The sequence below is a fragment of the Tasmannia lanceolata genome, unplaced genomic scaffold, assembly GCF_043159265.1.
Source record: "Tasmannia lanceolata isolate RefF3 unplaced genomic scaffold, GAP_Taslan_0.1 ptg000020l, whole genome shotgun sequence".
In the NCBI taxonomy this organism is placed as follows: domain Eukaryota; kingdom Viridiplantae; phylum Streptophyta; class Magnoliopsida; order Canellales; family Winteraceae; genus Tasmannia; species Tasmannia lanceolata.
In genome coordinates this window covers 33,515,277-33,526,324 of record NW_027518697.1, presented here as the reverse complement: position 1 = coordinate 33,526,324, position 11,048 = coordinate 33,515,277, and the positions used below count along the sequence as shown (strand labels likewise).

The 11,048-nt window shown below is 43.0% G+C and overlaps 1 long non-coding RNA gene across 1 annotated transcript; it reads right to left on the bottom strand.

Moving 5' to 3' along the window:
- Positions 1-5,820: 5,820 nt before the first annotated feature.
- LOC143855203 (uncharacterized) lies at positions 5,821-7,704 on the bottom strand. Its single transcript, XR_013237730.1, has 4 exons — positions 7,497-7,704; positions 6,947-7,401; positions 6,671-6,865; positions 5,821-6,584 (listed from the first exon to the last, which is right to left on the bottom strand). It is a non-coding gene; the product is annotated as an uncharacterized LOC143855203 (long non-coding RNA).
- Between the last annotated feature and the right edge of the window lie 3,344 nt (positions 7,705-11,048).

Below are 11,048 nucleotides of genomic sequence, written 5' to 3'. Positions count from 1 at the left end.
TGAATTAGAAATCCAAGAATTTGATCCAATCCAAATCACAATGCAAAAAGGGCTGCCAAATTTGAGAAATCCAAATCAAAATTTCTCGGCATCCAAACGGGCCCTAAGAGTATCATGAGTTAACCGTGTCAACCTAGTACTTGTCCGCACCGCACTGAGCCAACTAGGATTTTCTATGTTCCTGCACTCATGTTTTGAAACATTGCTTAGAAGGACACCTCCCATCTACTTATTTTAACGAAAAGCATAGCCACATTTGCAAAAGTTAATCTCTTGAATTTGGCAACGTTTTGGAAGGCAAGTTAGGTAAAATAATATTTGCCAATTTATACCAAATATGGGAGCTCCTTGCGAATTTAAAGAGACCCTAGCTTGGTCCCTCTTCCTACTATCACAATTAAGAGAACTCATTAAGAGATATAGTTCACTTTGAGAAGAGGTTTCCCATTAACCTAGTGGTTTGTAAAGGGACAGAAGTTCTAAGGGGCGTTTCCGTTTTTACATTGTGCTCGGAAAGGATTCAACAATCGTCGGATTTCGTGCAAAGGAGTGATCGGCTAAGGCGCAAGGTATCTCTAACCCATCTCTTTAAATTTGAATTTTCTTTGTTTTTCATTGCCTAAGATCTAAAGGGATCATTAAGTAAATGTTTAGTATAACATTTGGTATCAGACTTTAAGTTGTAGGCTTTGAAATTCAAAGAAAAGCCACGTTTTGGGTACAATTGTGTTAATTCCGAGGTTGCCGAAAAATTCACTGCCACGGGCAACCTGTGAAGTTTTTCGGCAATCGTCCATAACGAACTTGTTCCCCTCCGACCATAGATCACTAAGCCGAAGTTTCAAGTCGATCCGACGGTCAGAGAAGGAGAACGAGACTTTCAAAGATCAATAACAGATTTAGTAATTTCTGTAACTAGCCGTTGTTTTAGAAATTGAGACCCATGGGGGAGACGACTTAAATTGGTAATTTCGAAAGAAAATGTTGTCCATAGGTAGTTTTAAAACTTTAAAAAAATTTTGAAACCGGCATCCAATAGTAGGTTTTAAAGAAACTTTAATTGAATGCTAGTTTAGAAAGTTTTTTTTATTTTGGGGGCGCAGCATCACCATGATAGAGCTGCATGTCACGGTAACGCGCGCAACTTGGTCTAAACCAGTTTTGTCTGAACAGGCGAGAAAGTTTCTGGAGGCCGGTTTGACCATCTTTCGACGGATTTTTAATCGGTTCAGACTACTTCTAGAACCCTCATGACTCCCTCTCTCATTTGTGAAAAAACTGAGGGATTGATCTCAACGCATCATTCTCTTCTGAGAGATGACGGAGATTTTGGGTAAGTTCTGCTACTGCTTTCTGCAATTCTTGAATAACCTGCGTTTGGTCCGACGGTTCTGCCATAATAGCAATAGGAGTTGAAGGACTGGGAGGTTCTAGATTTGTTATGGAAAGAGCAAGGATTGGAGGGCTGGGTTGTTCCAAGGTTCTTTCTAAATGGGCTTGGATACGGGTCCAGGCTTTTGACTTCTTTGATGCAACGATTTCAAGTATAAGAAACTTTCTACCTCTCGATGGGAAAATACACTAGTTTAGCTTTTATGCATGCAAGGCGGAAAAGAATTGCCAACAGATGGCAGATACAAACAAAACTTTTATTTATTTATATGTCTGACCAATATTTACAACATTTACATGAAGGCCTGTGCTGGCCTGACTTCTAGCATTATTTCTTTACAAGGTTTTTGCAAAAGAAAGAAAAAAGAAAAGAAAGTTACTATCCTTGGTACAGAAGTAGTCCATAGCCGGACAGTTCTGAGCTGAACGAATAGTATCGAAGGGGGCTACGCATCATCAGAAGAACCCAAAGATTCTGTCTTTGGAGAGATGTGCGCGATCAGTGTCGAGTAGTATTCCGGATGCACCCTTTCTCCACGGGGGATGTAGATGTCGCGTAAAGGGATGACTATTCGGTCTTCCCATGCTGAGTAGAGAGTCCCACCCAAATTTGAACTGCTTTTCTTTGGCAAGTAGAAGCGAATGAGTGACTCCCAAGGATATCGTTTTTCTCCGAAATGACGCATGATTCGGTGAGGGATGTAAAAAGAAGTGTACTCTAGACCCAGGAGACAAACGTACTCGGTTCGGGAGGTCCTTAAGGTGAAAGAATTAGAACCCGGGGCTCTCCAAGCGATATCGCAACTCTCGCGAGTTTCTAACTAGTCGTGCCACTCGGGTTCACTACTGAAATGAACTTTTGGTTTCTATGACTGAAAGTTTGAGATGCAAGGGGTTGTTCGGGGAGGGGGATTGCCATATGAAGCTTTAGACAAAGCCAAATGTATAGAAATGTCAGAAATCCTGAGAAAGGAAGGTGAGAGTGTTTAGAAACTCGGTCCAACCCTCTGAAGGTTTCAGCGAGAATAGTGGGCACAGGGTTGGCATCTAAAGACAACTGGTCTGTAACACTAACAAAGGAGAGGGAGACTGGATTGTCTTCCTGGCACATGATGTATTTTGCGTACATACAAAGTGTATAGGCCTCACGACAACATTGCTGAAATGTCGCGTCATACAGGTCTCTTTCTGAGGAGTAGGCGTCTATGAGTCTATCTATGTATAGACCATATGTTGACATGAAATCCTCAGGGTCCTGTCCTGGCATACAAAGAAGCCTAATACACATGAGCTTGTTAATCTCATATCTGAGCTCAGGGCGGATGATGGGTCCATTCTGCATATAGTGTAAAAGTGTACAACATTCTTCGAAAGTGGGACACATTTCCTGAAGACCAAAACAAAAGACATGATACCGGGGATCCTAAAATTGTGTCGCCGCTTTGAGGAGATTCCAATCAATATGAATAGACTCATAGAAAGGAAAGGTGTACTCATGATGAGTCAGGTAGCTGAAACGAGAAGAGCTTATTGATTTCATGTAGTTTCGTATCCATTCAGACATCATTTCTGTAGACATGGTATGTTCCATACAGAAGATAAAAAGGAGATTTTTAGACAATAAAAAAGATTGAATACAATACCTATGCACATACTTTTTATTTATTCGCATTTCCTTTTCCCTTATACAGAGGCCTTTGACAGGCCATTTACAAAGCAAAAATCGGTAAAATAAAAGACAACGGTGTTCTCTGTCTTCTACGGAGGCTGGATCAACGACCGACAATCAGCATTCTGCCCACAATATCTCTATGTAAGGCGAGGTAGTAGTTAGGTGACACTTCATCCGTTTGGTCTCTAGAGATGCGAAGGCTGGAAATGATAGTCTTCTTCTCCCATCTGGCAACAGTCTTGTTTGATGTGCGCTGGTTGAACTTGATCAGGGTCAAAATCGATAAAGGGGGCGAGGAACCTCCTGCCTGGATCCGTATTGGCATCGAATACGGTCTGGAATATAGAAATAAGTGTTTTCTAAGGCCAGAATTTCTACTTGATTGGATTTAGGGGTTGTTAAGGTGAAGGATGTTTGCCCACCTTACTTCTAAAATATGTCTCCTGATGTTCGACTGCCCAACCAGGATCTCCATTCGGATTGGGTATCAAAACATGGTCCAAACGACCAAGCGTTGAAATTAAAAATGGAGCAGTTATAACGGGAGCCTGGGATAAGATGTTAAGTTTAAGGGTGAGCCAGATGTATAGCAGAATGGGAGATCCTGAAAAGGGGAGATCTGGATTCGCAAAGACTGCGTCTAAGCCATTAAGGGTTTCTGCTAAGATAGTAGAACATGGTTGAATCCACATGGGACCTGATCAACAAGGTGGAGAATGCTAGGAGAGGCCAAATCAGAGTTTTGGGCAGTGAGGTATTGGGCACATACATAGAACAGAAGAGCATTATACCGATACATCTGGTATGCAAAATCCCTCAAATTTCCATCTGGGGAAAATGCACGGAGGACAAAGTTGGTTAAGATGCCTGCATTTGTGCCGGAAGGTGGATGGTTCAAGATGTTCCCAACAAAATACTCGCTGAACAGTGGCTTGAACGAGACCTTCTACCGTAGGTTCGACGTGGACCGAAGAACTTATTCACCACCACATACCTTACTTTCGTAAAGCAGTAAAAGCAAGTTAGAGGGATTTTTGTCTCGAGTGCCCAACCGTAGCGGAACAAGTCTCTTTGAGATCTCAACCTCGTACCTTACTGTGCATAAAGCTGTAAATTGCAGAAAGTAAAAGCAAGGCGGAGGGATGTATATCATAAATTCTAGGGGCAATTTGAGCACGACCAGTCTTTACGATGTCACCACCTCGTACCTTACTGTGCATAAAGTTGTAAATAAAGAAATAAAAAATAATCGATAGTTAACCTGATTGGTTTTGTAAGTTGTTTACGACAAAGCCAGATTTTGCAACTTACTCACAACGCAGATTAACCAAAATCAAACTAAAAATGACAGTACAGGAAGTAGTAAAGGGGTAGATAAAGGGGCTTGACATCGAAAATGATGAAACCCACCCTATCCGATTTGTAAATACCCAACAGGAAAAGTAAATAGATTACATTTTTTAGGTTTTTATCTTACCACTTGGAGAGTTGGGCAGCGTAACCACGCTTGTTAAAAAGAGACCTTCGAGGCTGCGGAAAATTGGCAGAGTAACGACGCTGTGTTGATGTGGAAGGTTTGAGTTTGTCGAGATTTCGGCAAAACAACGGCGCTGCTATTGAAAAGCAGCTCGTAGTTCTGCGAAATTCGGCAGAACAACGGCGCAAAAAGAGGGTGTCGCTCCGAACCTTCGGAATTTCGACGAAGGGCCGACACCTAGTGAGAGCTACCTAGTGTTTCTCTACTCTCTCTCTCTTCTAAAAAGCAAGCTAACTAAGGTTAGTTTCAACAGGGGTTTGGGGCTTCAGTAATACACCCAAGCAGGGTTATATGTCTCACCTTGGAAATACACCCAAGCAGAGTTGTGTATCCAATCACATAGGGGGAGAGAAAACCGAAGAGAGGATAGAGAGCGAGAAGAGAGGAATGAAAAACCCTTACCCCCTCTCCTATTTATAGGGGAGGGGGTTAAAAATATCTAAATTCACCCCAAATTCGTCTTAGACGAATTACAACTCATCTGGGATGAATTTGGGGGTGACATCACCCCCATAAAGTGGGGTGATGTCATCCCCAGTCTCCATGATAGTTTGTCTCTTCTCCGGTTTTTTAAAAACGTGCGTAACTTCTTCGTTTGAACTCCGATTTACGCACGGTCAGGTGTGTTGGATTCATCGTTTCGCGTACTTTCCATTGAACCTAGTATTGTTTGGTTTTGGGAGACAAAGTTTTCTTTGGTTTGCCGGAAAAAGGCAGGTGCTGTGTGGAAACAAGCATTTTGGTAGCCGAAAAAGGCGGGTTCTATAAAAACAATCCTTCCGGTTGTTTCTACAGGATAACAAGGTTTTTTGGAAACCATTTCCATTTGCAAACACCCTAAAGAGAGATTAAGAGAAACACAACTGGTGCTCTGGGGCTCATCATAAGGTTCTTCCTCGCGACACCTATCACTAATACTACCTTGACAAAATTGGATGTCTACAGCATGTTGAATGGTCCATGAGGTGTCACTAATGCTTGTTCAACTCCAAGCTTCTACTGGCACTTGCTAGGCAAGCTTGTGGGATCCTCAACTTGAGCTTTTGAATTTAAACATCTTCCAGGGATGATGTCTTCAATGTGTGTGCAAGCTCTTTGGTTCCTTTACATCTTGATCCGTAAGCCATGTGATCCTCTACATAAAAAAAATCCATCAGTTGAGTTGCCCAACGAATGGTTTGGATCATCATATATAGTCAAAATTTCCACCCTCTTGGGCTCTTGTAAAATTCAGCCAACATTGAAAATTGGTTGTTTCTCTTCAATACTTCATCTTTTAGCTTCAATTCTTTCAAAAATCCAATTAGAACCCTGAAACACAAAAACCACACAAAATACCTTAGTAGTACCGCTCTAAATATGAAATATGCATGTTTTTCCTACCTACAATTCACATAAATTGGCTCATCAAAATACATCACATCCCTAACTGAGGAAACCCAAAAAATGAAACAAACAAAATAAAAATCACTGCTCTGGCGATGGTGGATCTCTCGGATCCTGCTCTGGACGGTCAGGAACTAAGAAACCAGGAGGAGAAGCATCTACTCCAGGCTGAGAGATCGAAGAATCCCCTGGCTCTTGAAGCTCTAGATGAACATCATCCAATAAACGATGCAGCGAACTCGATGTCATCGTCATCCCTGTAACAAGTAGCCCTCGAATCGAGCCAGGCTCATCTCCAGTGGCTGCGGCTGCTCTGTCGCTGGCGCCAACATCTGGCTCTAAAGGAGGACGCGCATACATGCCTCCAGGACCAACTCCGATCCTCACCCTTGTCACTCTGGCGGTGCTCTATCTCGCCAATCTCTTACCTCGCCTACGATCAGGCGAGGTAGTCTCAACAGCCGCAGGGTCCTCTGGGACATAGTCCTCGTCAGTCTCATCATCTCTATCATCGGTACTGTCTCGACCCTCTGCTACATGCATCTCTGGCCTGTACACCTCCTCTGGCTTAGGGCATGTCGGCCTGTGCCTCCTCTCCTGCACCCACAAGATGTATCCGAACATCAAGATATATCAAATCATAGGTACATGAATTCAAATTCAGAAGTGAGAAGAGCAGATACCAGTCTGGTCTGTGGGCCCTCGTACGCAGCCAACCTCTGTCTCAAGGTCTCTATCTCGTGCTAGAGCTCGATAATGAGATGTATGTCCTCCTGTCGAGCTACCGCCATCATCTCATTTTTTCCTATCTCATCACTGGCAAGTGTTCGTAGAGCACTCATCAGCAGCAACAGCCGGTTCGCCTGGTTGCAAGGGATCTACAATTACCAAGAAAAAACAAATTGAAAGTGCAAGCAAATTTCAAATTTTGAAATAAATGCATAATCAAAATCACTTACCCAAGCATATGTCTCCGGAATGGGGTATCCAATCGCCCCTGGTTGATGAACCAACTCAAACTGCCCTCTCCTGTCGCTAGAAGGTATCGTCTAACCTAGCAGCGGATAGTACTCTGGAAATGAAGAAGGACCAGCTCCTGAAGAATCAGGGCGAGTAGCCCGTCTGCGAGCCACCCGGGCTCGAGCTCTCGGTACGACTATCGTGCGAGGAGCTATCCTCACAGAAGAAGAAGACCACGAAGAAGATGCCTCCACTGGCGCCTTTCCTCTATTGCGCATAACAGACCCCTCTCTCTCCAGCACTGGTGCAGTCGGAGGAGGCTCTCTGATCACTAGACCACCCCTGGCCACAACGGCTGTGTAGCCTTGATGGCATCATAGAAATCCCTTTCCTCATCATAAGGTTCCTCTGCGAGCACAGGAACCTCAGGAACATCATCTGTCTCCGAATCCTCCTGTAGAAAGCAAAGGGTTCACATTAGCTATTGCATTTCAAAAAACCAAAAAATCCAAATTGAAAGGAAAAATAAAGGAAGGTATAAAGGAATACCTCTCCTGAGTTCAAAGGACCCATCAGCTCAACACAGACCCAAGCTCTGTAGTCTCCTGACCGGAAGTGGTCGTCTGGGACGATAAATCCCTGTGTCCGTAGGACCCCTCGCTGAGCCTCAGGCACTCAGTCTATGGTCCTCAAACTGCCAGCAGGATCGTAGGAGATCCTCTGACTCTCGTGCCCTAGCGACTGTCGGGCGATCTTGTCAGGAAGATAGATGGCTAGTCTCATGTGGCAAACAAATGCCACCGTCCTCCGAGTAACGCTCCTGGCATGAGCGTACACGTCTCCCATGATCTCTGGGTGATCATCCAAGGGTCTCCATCGAACCTGCCAAGTCATAGACCGTGCAACAAAAACATTGAATATAATTCACATTAAAAGGTTGCAGTACTGAAAATGAAAGCAATTTAAAGTACTCACAGAATCTAGCTGAACCCGGTCAATGGCTCAACAAACCTGATCTGCCGAATATATGGGGCGTGATCCTGTCTCCCCAACTGTCCAGCATCTCTGCGCTGGAAAGAAAACCTTCGTCGGCTATCTCGGTACAGGAGCGGGAAGGCTGAAGCACTTGTAGGCCCATGCCTGTTCAAAGTCATCAGAAAACAGTTCAGTTGCTTAAATAATTCATATCAGAAGCCACGAATTAAAAAGAAGCTGCTATAATTTCAAATTAAAGAGAGAAGGGATAGAAGCGTACCGCCCAAATGTACCAGAGACCACACAGAGAGTGTGATCAGTCTCGTGACAAAGCATCCATCTCACGGATCAGATAAGCATAAGTCGCTCCTCCCCAGTCACACTCCGCAAGCCCGTAAATGTCACGGATGATGCTCAAGAGCTCTCTCTGAACAGTATTCCACGTGTGGTTGAACAAGGTGCGGCCCAGAAGGCCCATAACAAAACTCCTTGCCAACTAGCGATAGTAGCCATCTCCTGGAACTACTGGTCCGGCTGGCCAGTGATCTAAGCGGCTCATCTGGAGCCTCAACAAGGTAGCATGTGGAGGTCTACCATCCTGGTCCTGAGGATCGTGCTTTAGCACTCCTAAAAGCTCTCTGACATCTGCCTCGGTAACATCGGTTAGGAGAATGGGGATCCCTCCCATCCGGAGTCCCATCAGTGAGGAAAAGGCTGCAGGAGTCATCATGACTTCCCCAATCGGGAAGTAAAAGTGTGGGTCGTCTCTCACCATCTCTCAGCGAGAGCAAACACAAAACCTATACCCACCCCCTCAAAATCAGTATAGACAAATCTTTCTAAACCTGTCCCCACTATATATGTCTAAGCCCGGGGGTGTAAGGCCTCCCATCTAGTCCTGGCGTCTCTCACAGATCCTCTTATAACCATATGAGGAAAAGCCGGTGTCAAAGGCGACGAGAAGCAACTAAGGAGCTATACTACTGAAGAAAGAGTAAACGCCAAAGCTAAATATATTCCTAAAATCTAAGAATTATAAAAAGCTAAGTTCAAAGAGCATAACTCTTCGTCAGAGCTGAGCTGGAGGACCCGAGGAGCTGAAGTGAAGAAGTCGAGTTCTGCGGAATCGAAGTGAAGGAGCTGAGTCCTGCGCAAGAGCAAACGAGGTCAGAAGACCAACCCGGAGTCGTTACTCCGGACAGGCCCTTCGGCACTCAAGTCAGTATGAGCAGGAGTGCAGAGCGAGTTTTTAAGTTTCTGGTTGAGAAGTTATTACCCTCTGCTTTGAGCTTTGAAAGCCCTTTTATAGAGGGAAACCTGGGGTGGTTGGGTTACCTACCCCAGGACAGGTGTCGGCCTGTTATAGGGTTGAGTTCACCTACTCTGAGGTAATTACCATAATACCCCTGGACAGGTGTCGGATTTGTGGTGGGCCATCCTGGGGCCACGTGTTGACAGCTAATAGGCTGTTGTTTTTCATACCCCATCAAGTACCGTCACTCTTAATTAATGCACCTAATTTTTATGGCACTTTGCCACAATCTTACTATGAATATGTTATAGGTTTGTTGCTTATATATATATATATATATATCTGTGTGTGTGTGTGTTGAAGATTTTCCTTTTTGGTGATGCCAGAAGGGGGAGAAAACAGTAACATGCTACCCAAATAGCATAAATTAGGGGGAAGCTTACATTCATATGATTTAAGGAGAGTTTATGCTTGTGCTTGCTTACAAACGTTATTTCATATGCCTTTATGCTAATCTTAAATTTGCAATCATGTAACTTTGTAATGGAAAGTAAAATGGATCTATAATTGAGGGGGAGCATATTATGCTTTTATCATTCCATTTAGGGAAGTTCTTTGCCTCTGATCAATATGAGTTTGCCATCATAAAAAAGGGGGAGAATATTAGCCCAAGGGTTCCCATGTGTGGCCCTACTCATTGTTTTGATGACAACAAACCCAAATTGATCAAAGTACGTTGGTACTAATGATTTTACTATGATAAGCTTACACAGGAAATTTAGAGTACCAAGATGGACAGTAAAGTAGAACATGGCAAGCAAAGGCAAAGTGAAGATCCGTCAATCAAGAAGGACAAAGACAAATCAAGTTGAACCTTAGAGGAGAGAAATCAACATCAAGATGGAGTCATCAAGAGCTAAGTCAAGTTGAAGACCAAAGAACAAGCATAAACAAGGAAGGCTAAGCATTCTCATTCAACCACCGGATTCAAGAAGATTAATCAAGAGTAGGTTGAATGGAGATTAACTTCAAAACAAGTTTGCAAGTGTTTTCAAAGAGTTTTCAAAATAATTTTAAAGCAAAAATCCAAACATCCTTTGAAAATCATAACTAAGACCATTTGCTTTTCTATCACAAAATGACCCAAATGTTCTCCAATTGAGCCAAAAAAAAATTCGTAACTTTTTTCTCATATCTACTATAATATGCACAAATAATGAGAAGAAAACCCATTCATTTACTAGCTAAACTTGCAGACCAGACCTTACAGCAGAAGTCTGGTCCGATCATCTAGTTGATAAAAAAGAGAGCCAAATATTTTTCAAATGAGCTAAATTTTAGTCCATAATCTTCCATAATATCAATACCAATGTGTACAAAAAATCAGAGTAAAACTCATTCATTTGATAAGTGAACTTGCAAACCAGACCTTGCGGCAGAAGTCTGCCCAATCATCTGGTTGGCTCCTAGAAGCAACGAGACGTCTGGGAGACATCTTGTGTCGGGAAAAATATTACCGTTGGGAATTCGGGCTGGTTCTTATTTTAAATTTTCAAAACCCAAAAATACCAATTTTGCCCTCCAACGGTTATATCTTCTAAGAGGCTATATATATGAGTTTAAAAAAATCATTTAACAACTTATTGCAAGCTTGAAAAAAGAACCCTACTTGTGATTTAAGATTTCCAAGCATTTTTATAAAAGTTATTCTTCTATGCTCTAAATCTTACAATCTACTTAGAAGATCTCCTTAAGCCTACTTGCAATTTATTTGAAGAAGAATCACTCAAGCTCACTTACTATCAACACTCTTGAAGATCTCCCAAGCTTAGTTGTGATCATCTTGGAGTGAGATCTCTTGTCAAGATCAACTT